This window comes from Pongo abelii, chromosome 10 (assembly GCF_028885655.2).
Source record: "Pongo abelii isolate AG06213 chromosome 10, NHGRI_mPonAbe1-v2.0_pri, whole genome shotgun sequence".
NCBI lineage: Eukaryota > Metazoa > Chordata > Mammalia > Primates > Hominidae > Pongo > Pongo abelii.
This window is the reverse complement of record NC_071995.2, coordinates 119,999,879-120,014,140: the sequence shown is the minus strand read 5'-3', so window position 1 is coordinate 120,014,140 and position 14,262 is coordinate 119,999,879.

Here is a 14,262-nt window from a genome sequence, read left to right as displayed (position 1 = left end):
ACAGGTTATGCTGCAATAACAAAGCACTCTCAGTGTCTCATGGCTTATAGCAGTGATGAATTAATTCTCACTCACACTATATGTCCATCATGGGTCTCCCAGAAGGCTCAGCTCTCTGTAATCACTCAGAGATCGAGGCTAACGGAACAGCCATTGTCTTGAACTCTTTAATGAGAACTCTGGAGAGTCTCACAGCAGCAATGAAATGTTCTGACCTCGTGATGGAAAGAATATAAAGTTACCAAAAAAAAAAAAAATTGGGGATTGAATGGCGGATTTCTTAGTCTTGTGAGTGAGTGGGTGTGTTTACAATTTACAGAAAATCAAGTGACATTCTTCAGCAGAAAACGGAGTTTTTTTTTTTTTTTTTGAGGAAACACTTATCTCACAGACTGCAAGTGCAGGAAATGTGCACAGTCTCATGAAAACCTATTAATAGAATCAGAAACCAAACTGTCCTGTGCCGAGGTTGCTCTTTCAGTTTGTCTGAAGCCCGCCTCTGTTTGTCTCTGTGTGCCCATTGCGAGTCTCTCTAAACACTGGCTTCCTCTGTTTCTCCCAGGGCACGTGGTTCAGCAATGCTCTCCAAGTTAGGTTCCACAGTTCAAATGCAAGCCCGGATCCCCTGCCCAGTTCCAGAACTCAAGGGGAATGAATCTGATTGGCCTAATTCTTTATCCATGGTCCAATCAGCTATGGCTGTGGGCGGGGCCATAATCTAACATGGCGTCAAGGGCCAACCTCCGTAAGGGGAGAAGGGAGGGAGGAAAGAAAGGAAGGTGGGGGAAGAGAGAGAGGAGAGGGGTGGGAAGAGAGAGAGGAGAGGGGTGGGAAGAGAGAGAGAGAGAGAGAGAGAGAGAGATAGAGAGAGAATGAGAATGTGACTCTCAGAGAATAGAGGCTCCAAGGCTGAGAGACTGCTGGTTAAATACCCCAATTCCTCCCCCAGGTGGGACAACTCTGAGACAAGTCTAGGCAGTCTCCAGAGGGCCTGAGCGGGTCTGAGCCCAAATGCCCACAGCCGTGACCTGCTCTTTAATTAATTAATTAGTTTTATTTATTTTCAGTGTCTTGCTCTGTCGCCCAGGCTGGAGTGCAGTGGCACGATCTCGGCTCACTGCAACGTCCGCCTCCCGGGTTCAAGCGATTCTCCTGCCTCAGCCTCCCTAGTAGCTGAGACTACAGGCGCGTGCCACCACTCCCGGCTAATTTTTGTATTTTTAGTAGAGTTGGAGTTTCACTATGTTGCCCTGGCTGGTCTAGAACTGCAGACCTCAGGTGGTCCGCCCCCCTCAGCCTCCCAAAGGGCTGGGATTACAGGTGTGAGCCACTGTGTCCGGCCTCCTGACCTACTCTTTAATGCTTCCTGTGTTGACTGCCTTCCCTTCCCTGTCTCACTTCCCCACTCCTCTTCCTGGGTCACCTCCCAAACTACTTGGACCTGAATCTCGTCCAGCCTTATGTTCTGGTGTTAAAGAGTCTGTCTGGAATTTACCCTGAGAACAATAGGTGGGTTTATAAACGGGTGTGCATGGTCTCATTTGCAGCTCAGTCAGAGCACTCTAGCTCCACCATGGAAAATGGGCAGAAGGGGCAAGAGTGGAGCCAGGGGTCTGCCCAGGGAGAGGGTAGAGTGACATGGAGGGGGACCGAAGACAGATCCCTGAAGGACACCAACACCAAGGAGACTAAGCTGAGGCAGAGTAGGGAGGAGAGGAAAGCCGGGAGACAGTGAGTCCCCAGAGGCCATGGGATGAACACTTCGCAAATAAACCGGTGGCCGTGGAGATATTAAGAGCGATGGTAAAGCTGTGTAATTAAAGCAGCTCTAGTAAGGGAACTGACAGATACATTATTGGAACAGAGTGAAGTCAAGTATTAAACACAAAGATAGGTGCCGGCCGGGTGCGGTGGCTCATATCTGTAGTCTCAGCACTTTGGGAGGCCAAGGCAGGAGGATTGCTTGAGCCCAGAAGTTTGGGACCAGCCGGGGCAACATGGCAAAACCCTGTCTCTACAAAAAATAAAAAAATTAGCCAGTTGTGGGAGTGCACACCTGTAGTTCCAGCTTCTCGAAAGGCTGAAATGGGAGGATCCCTTGACCCTGGAAGGTCAAGGCTGCAGTGAGCCAAGATTATGTCACCGTACTCCAGCCTGGGCCACAGAGTGAGACTCTGTATGCAATAATGAAAAAAAAAAAAAAGAGTAGGAACTTAGTGTGCAATAAAAGCATTTAAATCAGGGGAGAAAGAAATTTCTCCAAATAGGATCTTTAAACAATTGGCTGCTCACTCAGGGGAGGTCAGAGGAGACAGGAAAATGTACTCAAACTTTACAGATTTGCAAAGGTGTGTAACTATTTAAAATGTGATAGAACTGCCATGGGTAAACTGAGTCCTTTCCCTACTTTGTGTTAGTTGCAAAGAAAGAACACACAAATTGGGGGGTTGGGGGGAGGAAGGCAAGCAGGATTTATTCTTTGGCCAGAGAAGGAGAAGGAATGACCTCTTGCTCCAGAGACACCTCCTCCTCCCCAGGTTGTGGGTAGCTGGGGAATTTTAAGGAGTTAGATATGGGGCAGGGAGGTTTGTATGTTTGTGCAGGGAGGAACTTTAGATGTGCAGGTGCAAATCATAAACACGTCTCTTCACAGGATGCATGTTTAGAAAATGGCAATTTTCTACAAAGATTAGCCAGGTGTGGCGGTGCACACCTGTAATTCCAGCTACTCGGGAGGCTGAGACAGGAGAATGACTTGAACCCAGGAGGTGGAGGTTGCAGTGAGCCAAGATTGCACCACTGCACTCCAGCCTGGGTGACAGAGCGAGACTCTGTCTCAAAAAAAGAAAAATGAAAAAAAGAAAAAAGAAAATAGCAATTTTCTTCTATGGGTGGGAATTTTAGTATTATAATGATATATTAAGGATCTAAAGATAACAAGGAATCCCTGATTCTGGGTTGCTCTGGTTTCCAGCAGGTTTTACCTTCCTCTGATAATTGGCGACAGGTTCTGAAGCTCCCAGGCCATCTGGAGTTCTTGTAAACTAGCATACCTACAGGTAAAGAGACTGAAAGAAACTGTTTAAGAAACGAAATGGAGCTTTTGCAGCTATCTACTGCTTAAGAAAATAATGAGTGTTCAGCTGGTTTGCTCTCTCAGCTATTTCTCCAGGACTGCCCCAGCAGCAGAGTCTCCAAAAGTGAGCAAAATCAGCTACACAAAATGGGACATGCAAGTTACCGATCTGTTTGTGTTGCACACATTTTGCATGAAAGGTAGAAAATGCAAACAAAGATAACTGGACACTCTTTGACGTTACTCAACTGATGACGACACCTCACTCTCTTCTCTACGTGGCTGGTGTTCCATTTTTCCTCCCACAGACGCTGTGAGCATGTCAGTACCAGTGGGGCTTTGCAGCCATGATACAAGGCTTTTCTTCTCTGTCATGTATACAGAGCCATGTACCACCATGGAACCAATGTTCCAGCCATGGTTCACTCACTGTGTGGTTTCCTTCTTCATAACTGCCACGACTAAAACAACATGTCAAAGCAATATTTTTTTCCTCTCTATTTCTCCGGGGCAATTTCTCAGTGAATGTGCCTTTTTTATCTCTTTTTCCTTTTTTTTTGAGACGGAATCTCACTCTGTCACCCTGACTGGAGTGTAATGGCGTGATCTCTGCTCACTGCAACCTCCGCCTCCCGGGTTCAAGCAATTCTCCTGCCTCAGCCTCCCGAGTAGCTGGGATTACAGGCACGCGCCACCACGCCCAGCTAATTTTTTTTGTATTTTTAGTAGGGACGAGGTTTCACCATGTTGGCCAGGCTGATCTTGAACACCTGACTTTGTGATTCACCCGCCTCAGCCTCCCAAAGTGCTGGGATTACAGGTGTGAGCCACTGCACCCTGCCGAATGTACTTTTTTTTTAAAAACTCTCTCTTACTTCCTTCTCATCACCTAATTCAGAATTCCTATAATAGTTGGTCAAGAGTCTATTGCCTAGTGATGTCAGAGGGTTAGCAGAAACTCCAGTGCCTTGGTATCACAAATGTTTTTCTTTTAGTTATGCTAAACTGGTGCTGTCTAATAGGGCAGCCACTCACACATACTTCAATTTAAATTAATTAAAATGATGTAAAATTTAAAATTCATGTTTTCAGCTCTACAAGCCATATTTCGATAGCCACTTGTAGCTAGTGGCTACCATATTGAACAGCAAAGATATACAGAACTTGCCCAGTAGTATAGAAAGCTCAATTAGACAGTGCTACAACAGTTGCGGGTAAGCAAGGAAGGTAAGGATCGTCCCAATCAGATAGATGGCATCTATTTTGTGTGAAGCCTTGTGTGGTGGCTCACACCTGTAGTCCCAGCTGCTTGGGAAGCTGAGCTGGGAGGATCACTTGAGGTCAGGAGTTTGAGACCAGCCTGGGCAACATAATGAAATGAAAATAAAAAAAATTTTTCTGTATAAAATAGGAGGCAGAGTAGTCCCAGCTACTTGGGAGGCTAAGGAGGGAGGATCACCTGAGCCCAGGAGGTCAAGGCTGCAGTGAGCCATGATTGCACCACTGCACCCCAGTCTGGGCAACAGAGCAAGACCCTGAAAAAAAAAAAGAAAGAAAGAGAGAAAGGAAAGAAAGAGAGAAAAAGAAATAGGAAGCAGAGTTGCCCGAGAGTGAGAGGGAAGGCAGGTGGGTGGGATGGTGGGATGAGTATAGAGAAGATTCAAAGGAAGGAAGGAAGGAGGGAGGGGGGGAGGAAAGAAAGAGAGAGAGAGAAAGAAAGAAGAAAAAAGAGAGAGAGAGAAAGAAAAAAAGAAAGAAAGAAAAAGAAAGAGAAAAGAAAAGAAAAGAAAAAGGGAGGGAGGGAGGAAGGGAGGAAGGAAGGAAAGAAGGAAGGAAGGAAGGAGAGGCAGAGGTGCCTGAGAGTGAGAGGGAAGGCAGGCAGGTGGGAGGTGGGATGAGCGTAGAGAAGATTCAAAATAGTTGCTATGGTGAATGGGGAGGAGAGAGCCAACAGGGAAAACAGGAATTCCGGGGTAGTGGTAAGAATTAGAGACCATGAATTTGTTATTGCCAACAGTCTAGGTGACTGAGATTATGGTAGGGGCCTGGGGCCTTCCCACCAACAGGAACCGCCTCCCACCTCCACACTCAGCAACTACCAGGACTTGCCAACTGGTTCACATAGTTTTAAGATGTGTCATCATTGGTATCTACTATGTTTGTTATGGTGTCGACATGTGTTACTGGGACAGTAACTAGTCAGACCCAAGATACAGGAGCAAAAGGCTGATTCTATTGTTCTGCCCATAGGTCACCCTTCCCTGGGGCTTGCACCCCTGCCAGGCCACAACACAGGGCAGGAAGCTTCTCTTTGTCCCCTAACTCAACTCAGCCACTGGGAATGATTTGGTTCATTCAACTTAATCTGGGTATAACTACCCTACCTTCTTATGAATGCTGGATTTCTTTTAACCTCAAGATCTCCCCTCTGTTCCCCTCTACCCAAGCCAAATACCCATGCTATCCTCGGGAACTTTAAAAAATATCTATTTCCTAGTCAAGACAGCTGGCCGCTTCACATAACAACGCAGGTCTTCTGCAACCCTAAACAAAGGCTGGAGATGGATGGGGAAACGATCTCCTAATGGTGGATGGGTAGAGAGACGTCTGAGGTTTCTGGAGGACTGAGGACCTATTGTTTTCTCCACCAGTCTAAGCAGAACAGGTATAAAAACAGAATGGAAGGAAATTTCCATTGATCCAGGACTGGGCTTTTGCTGCAAGTTGCAAATTATGTTATTTAGGGTGCTTTTGTCTGAAAGTAGCAGAATGCCTGACTCAAGCTGGCTTAAATATGAACTAAATTATTATTTCATGTATTAGGATATCCTGGGGGAAGATACTTCAGATGGGGTTGATTTAGTGATTTGACAACATCATCAAAGATCTGGGTTCTTCCTGTCTCTCTGCACTGCCACCCTTGTTGTTGGGTTCATCCTCAGAAGGAAAGATCATCAATTCTTTTGTCTCTTGCATGGGAAAATCTTTCCCAGAGTCCTCTTTACCCCACCTCACTCTACCCTCTAGAACTGGAAGTGAGTCACATGACTGTTCCTCTCCTGATAAGAGACAGGGAATGACCATGACCAACTTGGACCAACCATCTGGGTTGGAATGGATGTTGGGGAGTCGTTCACAACATCCATGACTGGGTATAGCAAAGATCATGGAATCTAGGCAGGATGGGAAAGGAATTGGAGGAAGGAGGGTCCTGAGAGGGAGAAAGTGGAAGGGCCAAGGGATTCTGGAGTTCAAAGAACTGCTAAGCTGGAATGATCAAAAGAACAGAAGGTACAAGTCTGTGATCACAGAAATGTGAGACTGTAGAGGAAGATTCATTCCAGGAGAAACTGAGGGCCAGTATATGGTCCAGGGAGATGGTGGCTAAAGTCGAGTGGAGGTGAAGGTCATTGGAATAAGAAGGGACAGGAGCTGAGGGGCCAGGAGTTCGGCCAGGTCCTGGGTCATTAAAGTCACCAATATGGCGGCAGGAACTGGGGCGAGAAGGATAAGCCAGTTGCCAAAGCCCTCTGAGAATAACAGTTGATTGATTGGTTGATGAATATGCATGAATAAAGGTTGACTGATTGATTGATGAGTAGGCATCATCAATGAGAAGGCACAGAAGCTGGTACAGCCAGATGTCAGGAGCCTCAGTGCTTACTCAAGATGGAGGACTATGGATCTGGAAATAGAGGTGTGGAGCATAGAGGACACCATGGGGGTGGGAGATGGACCACCATCCCCTGGGAAGGGCTTCAAGGACTGTCAGGGAAGAGCCAGGTCTTACTCAGGGCAGGAAGTAGAGGGAACTTTGTATGCAGAGGTCAGGACCTTAAAAATAAAGAGCACTCTCCACTCTTCCCTTTCTTCATCTCACAGGCTGGAGTGAGAATCTGTAGGTGAGCCACCGTTTACCCAGAGTTTGGGTCATATCCCTACCGGGTAATTGGTAATAGAAGCGTGCTTGAAACAATCCTTCCCACGGGGCCGTTAATCCTTCGTCCGTATCAGGGGTGTAGCAGACGCTCCTAGTTGCCCATTCAAAATCCATTTTAGGTAGGGCACAGTGGCTAATGCCTGTAATCCCAGCACTTTGGGAGGCTGAGGCAGGAGGATCCCTTGGGCCCAGGAGTTCAAGACCAGCCTGGGCAACATAGCGAGACCCCTTTTCTCTACAAAAAAATAGAAAAAATAACCACGTGTGATAGGCATGCGCCTATAGTCCCAGCTACTCTGGAAGCTGAGTGGCGGTTGTGGGGGACCATTTGAGCCCAGGAGGTCAAGGTGAGCCATGATCACACCACTGCACTCCAGCCTTCAGTGCTGAGTGAGACCCTGTCTCAATAAATAAATAAATAAATAAATAAATAAATAAATAAATAATCCATTCTATTTTCCTTATTAACAGAATCCCCAATTTTGTTCAGGTTTGAAACCCTTGAGAAAGACAACTTCATCCCCAATTCAGGAGTATCACGTTAGTCTCATTCTGCTTGTGGATGACCTGTGTAGGAATGGATATGAAAATGAGTATATGGCTACGAAACGTGAGAGGAAACTTGTTGGGGGGCTTCTAAAGAAAGATGTAGGGGCTGGGCACAGTGGCTCACACCTGTAATCTCAGCACTTTGGGAGGCTGAGACGGGAGGATTGCTTCAGATCAGGAGTTCAAGACCAGCCTGGGCAACATAGTGAAGCCCGTCTACAAAAATGTTAAAAATTAGCCAGGCGTGGGTGGCGCACACTTACAGTCCCAGCTACTTGGGAGGCTGAGGTGGGAGGGTCACTTGAGCACAGGAGTCAAGTATGCACATCGCTGCACTCCAGCCTGGGTGACAGAGTGAGATCCCATCAAGGAAGGAAAGAGGGAGGGCAGGAGGGAGGGACAGAGGAAACGAAGGAAAGTAGGAAAGAAGCCAGGCAGGATGGAGGGAAGGAAAGGAGGGAGGAGTCAGTCATTCCTAAGAAAGAGACACAAGAAGAGATGGCCTGTCTGAAATGACACGCTCTGGGTGGTAGAGCAGAATGATGGAAAGAACTTGGTTTGAACCGCTGAGTTAACTAACCCAGGAGCCACCCTACCTTGGGACTTCTCTCTCTCTCTCTGAAATATTGTTTAAGTCATTTTAACTGGGCTTTCATTTACTCATAGCCAAAGAATTCTGTGATGATCAGAAGACCGGCCACAGCATTCCTGCAGCACAGAGCCAGGCAAACATCCAGGCAAACATCTGCCTGCTGGAGGCAGCCTGCCTGGGTGCTGGGATCAGTCTCAAATCTAGCACACAATGGGCCACCCACGCTGGCATCTTTCCTGTGGTGTCCTTGCCCTGGCGTCTTCTGGTCATTGATAGGTCCTGGAATAAGGTACTGGAATGTGGCTCAGGTGTCTACTACCTTATAGAACCAAAGCCTCAATTCCCTTCCATTTTCTCATTCCCCTTGAGAGTTCTGGCAGCTTCTCCTTTAGTCCAACTAACACAGAAGAGATACTCTCATTCAAATAATGGATGGGTTGACTGCCTCTAACTAGTCCGCCCTTCTTTCCTTCCTTCCTTCCTTCCTTCCTATCTCTCACTCTCTTTCTTTTTTGAGACAAGATCTTGCTTTGTCACCCAGGTTAGAGTGCAGTGGCACCATCATAGCTCACTGCAGCCTCGACCTCCAGGGCTCAAGCGATCCTCCCACCTCAGCCTCCCAGTAGCTGGAACTACAGGCGTGCACCACCACACTGGGCTAATTTTTGTATTTTTTTGGAGAGATGGGGTTTTGTCATGTTGCTGGGCTCAAGAAATCTGCTGCCTCGACCTCCCAAAGTGCTGGGATTATAGGCGTGAGCCACTGCGCCTGGCCCAGAATTTCATTTCTTTTAAAGGCTGAATAATAAGTCTGTTGTACAGATATTCCACATTTTGTTTATCTATTAATCCGTTGATGAACATTTAGTTTCTTTCCACTTTTCTGGCTACTGTGGATAATGCTGGTATAAACATGGTTCTGTAAATTCCTGTTCATGTTCCTGCTTTCAGTTCTTTGGGGGGATATAGCCAGTAGGAGAATTGCTGGGTCATGTGGTAATTCTGTATTTAAGTTTTTGAGGAAACAAGTTTTGTTTTTTCTTTTTTCTTCTTTTAACACAAAGAGCATTTCTTCTGTGTTTTTATGTAATCTACCAGGATAGCCACGTGTGCCTGATAGCATCTCCTTTTAAACCCAAAAGCTGAATACATCACCCTTGGAAAGGGGAATACCTTCCTTGTATCAGTGAGTCACCACCTCTCTCGCTAAAGCAGAAATAAAAATTATTAATTTAATTCCAGCTGGGCACAGTGGCTCATGCCTGTAATCCCAGCATTTTGGGAGGCCAAGGCAGGTGGATCATCTGAGGTCAGGGGTTCGAGACCAGCTTGGCCAACATGGTGAAATCCCGTCTCTACTAAAAATACAAAAATCAGCTGGGCATGGTGGTAGGCACCTGTAGTCCCAGCTACTCGGAGGCTGAGGCAGGGGGATCACTTGAACCTGGGAGGTGGAGGTTGCAGTGAGCCGAGATCACACCACTACACTCCAGCCTAGGCAATAAGTGAGACTCCGTCTTAAAAAAATAAAAATAAAAATAAAAATGTAATTCCAACAGTGCATTTTGCTACAGAGGATAGAGACGGGAAGCAGAATAAATTTATGCTGAATAGTTGGACATTTAGGACATGAGACAAAAACAGAAGCAGAGAGACTGAGAGAAGGAAGAGAGGAACTGAGTTATGGTGCTGTGGTATGAAGACCACCAGCCCCAAGACTCCCTCGAGTGATCCTCAGTAGAGAGTTCCTCCCTAGTCCTGGACTCCAGGAGGCCTGACTCATTTATAACATGTCTTCCTGTTTTTTATGAGATCTCATCTTCCATATTTCTCTCTGAGCATCCGCATAAGAAGCCCTAAGTGTGTAACTGTTCAAACGAACGCAACTAAAACACAGTCTCATTCCCTTGGTCCCCACCAAACTGACAGCACCTTCATGTCAATGACGTTGACTCACTTGGGCCCATTTTGTTGAGCCAGTGACGTGGCACTCATCAGAGTAGTCATCTCAATCCAGCTAAACAGCTCCAAGCCAAATGGAGAAGCCAGTGGAATGGGTAGGAACTGGGATTGTCACCATGCTGGGGAATGGAGATGGTGACATGGGATAAAGCAGGTACAGCAAGCAGGATGTGAGGGCCAGAGCTGAGGGGTCTGCAGGTCAGGAGGATGAGCTCAGGATTGCTGGCGGCCCCAGGAAGGTACAGGGAGGGCACCTTGGCTCTGCCCACTTGCAGGAAGAGAAGAGGGGATGGCGATAGAGTCCATGATTGAAGATCTCTGTACTTCTCCCTGCCCTTGGCATAGCTCTTACCAAAACTCCCTCTTTTCACTGGACTTTTTATCCAGTCAAACCAAATTTCCCTTGTCTCTCTCTCTCTCTTTCTCTTGCTTTTTTTCATACCCACCCCCATTTCTCTTATGCCTAGAACAGTCTCCCACTTAGCATCTGCCTGCCCAGTTCTTTCCTTCCTTTACAACTCCACCTACCACTTAATTTCTCTAAGTGGCTAATTAACTGAAAGTTGAATAATTATACCTCTTTCCCCAAAACACATCTCTGAAATCCCACATGCCCCTGGGGTTGTGATCCATGAAGAAAGGTCTCTGACTACCTAATTTTCATTAAGGGAATTCAATGAGATGACTAATTACAAGCACCATGCCTAGTATCTAATACTGTTCAGTGAACTACAGCTATTAATTAATAATGATATGTTACTACTAATAATAAAATAATAATATGATATAAGCTCTTAGAAGACAAGGACAGTGGCTACTCTATGCCGAGGTTCAATAATCCAATATTCAATTTGTTTTTTTGAGACAGAATCTCGCTCTGTTGCTCAGGCTGGAGTGCAATGGCACGATTTTGTCTCACTGAAACCTCCACCTCCTGGGTTCAAGCAATTCTCTGCCTCAGCCTCCTGAGTAGCTGGGATTACAGGTGCCTGCCACCATGCCCAGCTAGTTTTTGTATTTTTAGTAGAGACAGGGTTTCACCTTCTTGTTCAGGCTGGTCTTGAACTCCTGACCTCATGATCCACCCACCTCAGCCTCCCAAAGTGCTAGGTTTATAAGTGTGAACCACCATGTCTGGCCTCAAATATTTAATTGTAGCAGAGATTGATAGATTTTTCTGCCATGCCCAGCTTCCCCCTCTAGCTCAATTTGAAATCACAGACCTTCATATCCATAGCTGTGGCTTATTGGACCAGGGTGAACATCTGCCCAGGAGAGCCAGACTATTGGCTGGTCGGTGGCCAATTGGGACTGCTCTATTGAGAATATGAGCCATGTGTAGTGGCTCATGCCTGTAATCCCAGCAATTTGGGAGGCCAAGGCAGGAGGATCACTTGAGGCCAGGAGTTCAAGACCAGCCTGGGCAACATAGCGAGACCCTGTCTCTACAAAAAAAAATTTTTTTTTTTTAATTAGACATGGTGGTGTGTGCTTGTAGCCTAGCTACTTGGGAGCCTGAGGTGGGAGGATCGCTTTAGCCAAGAGTTTATTTGTAGAGATGAGGTTTCACTATGCTGCCCAGGCTGGTCTCAAACTCCTGGGGTCAAGCAGTCCTCCCACCTCGGCCTCCCAGAGTGGTAAGATTACAAGTGTGAGCCACCAGACCCAGAAAGAGAGGGCATGTTCCTCCCTTGAAGGATGTGATCTGTCACTGCCACTTGCAGGTCTTTGGCCAGAGCGTAGTTACATGGTCACAGCTACCTGCAGTAGAAGGTAGGAAATGCCGTCCTCATTCTGCTGACCATGTTCCCCACCGAAAATCAGGGATCCAGACGTTGAAGACAACCAAGAATTCCTGCCACCAGTACCCATGAAACAGTCCTCTGAGCTGGGGCTGAATGAGTCCTACACATGGAAGGAAATCTTTGGGTTTCCAGGGGATCTGGGCAGCTCTGAGGCATATAACATAGCCCAGCCAGGAAAAAGCTCCCAAAAGAGAATTTATTTGTCCAGGAATGTACAGGCAAAAAATGACCATTCTGTGTTTTTCCATGGGGTAGAGGCCTGACCAACCTCATGTGGTTTGTTTCGTCCAGCTTGGCACTGACAGAGGCTGGTGGGGGCTGGGGGAGGATCCGAAAGTCCAGGGTCTCAGGTATGAACTATTGCTCTGATCAACTGCTAGGCTGTGTCCTGTGGGAATGTGCTGGGTTCCTACATGACCCAGAGGTCACTGATTTCACAAGATGTGCAAACAATCCAATATTCAAATATTTAACTATAGCAGAGATGGATAGATTTTTCTGCCATGCCCAATATTCCCCTCTAGCTCAATCTGAAATCAACAGACCTTCATATCCATAGCTGTGGCTTATTGGACCATTCCCTGATCCACCAGCTGAACAAGAGTCATGCTCTCCTCTGAGGCTCCACCATACCTGGAATAGACACCTCTTGGTAGGACCATGCTTCCTGTGTTGTCAGTTGATATGGCTCAGGTTGAACTGTCCCCTTCCACAAGTCCCAGGGGCGGGTCCAGCATCCAGTCCTAGACAATCAAAGCACAATTTTTCCCTGGCTCCTGTGCTTTGTTCAAGAGCATGCACATGATTCAGGTTGGTCTGAGACAAGTCTTGGAATTTTGGCTAAAATAATTGAAAAAGTGGTGCTCTTTGAGTTGGAGTTGCTAAGCTGGCAGGATATAAGCCTAAAGCTCTTGGTGGCCATCATGCCAGCAGGGAATTAAGTTGACTCAGAGAAAACCAGAGGGTAATGATGGAGGGATTTCTGATGACATCATTTGAACAACCTGATCAAGCCATACCTGAAACCTCACTAGATTTAGGAGCCAATAACCTCCCTTTATTGCTTAAGCCAATTGGAGCAGGCACACGTATCACTTTTGACCATGAGTCCTGGCTAATCTAGCATCTCTGTGTCCCTTCATAACGTGGCTTCTCACTTTGTATCTGATGTTGCAATTATTCCTGAGCACAATTAATGCGTCCTCCTTGGCTATGAGAATTTTTTTTTTCTTTTTAGATGGAGTCTTTCTCTGTTGTCCAGGCTGGAATGCAGCGGTGTGATCTCAGCTCACTGCAACCTCCACCTGCTGGATGCAAGTGATTCTCCTGCCTCAGCCTCCCGAGTAGCTGGGACTACAGGTGCGTGCCACCACACCCGGCTAATTTTTATATTTTTAGTAGAGACAGGGTTTCACCATGTTGGCCAGGCAGGTCTTGAACTCCTGACCTCAAGTGATTTGCCCTCCTCAGCCTCCCAAGGTACTGGGATTACAGGCATGAGCCACTGTGCCCAGCCAGCTATGAGATCTTGAAACCAGAATTCCTCCTAGGTGCCAGGCACAACTCAGGTGTTTGGGGAATGCTTGGTGAATGAGTGGCTGGATCGATGGATGGATGGACTGATGGATGGAAATAATTAAGATAATACACGTCCCTCCAGAACATCAAGCCTCCAATTGCAGCCTATGCTTCTCCAGGCCTTTCTCAGAATCCTTGCCCCATTCTTGTGTTCATTCACTGAGGTAATAAATGCTTATTGGTCACTACAATGTGTGAGGCTCTGTGCCAGGGAGTGTGGCGCAGTGGATTCCTCAGCCTAGGCACTGTGGACACTTTTGTTTTTTGTTTTGGTTGTTATTGTTTTTGAGACAGGGTTTCCCTCTATGGCCCAGGCTGGAGAGCAGCGGCACAATCACAGCTCACTGCAGTCTCGACCTCCTGGGCTGAAGCAATCCTCCCGCCTCAGCCTCTCAGGTAGCTGCGACTACAGGTGCATGCCACCATGCCTGGCTAATTTTTTTGTATTTTTTTGTAGAGATAGGGTCTTCCTATATTGCTTAATCTGGTCTCTTAATCTTAATCTTAATCTGGTGACACCCGGGCTCTGGAGTCATATGGACCTGGATTTGAACGCCAGCTCTGCCCCTTCATCTTGGTGTGACCCTGGACAACTTGCTTAGCATCTCTGGACCTTGATTTTCTCATCTGTAAAATGAACATTGGTGGCATTTTGCCCATATAGTTGTTGCGAGAATAACCAAGATAAAATGACCCCTTACTATGTGCTGTTTACAAATGTTAGCAGTAATTATGCTTTTGCTTTCCAATTTAACTAGCC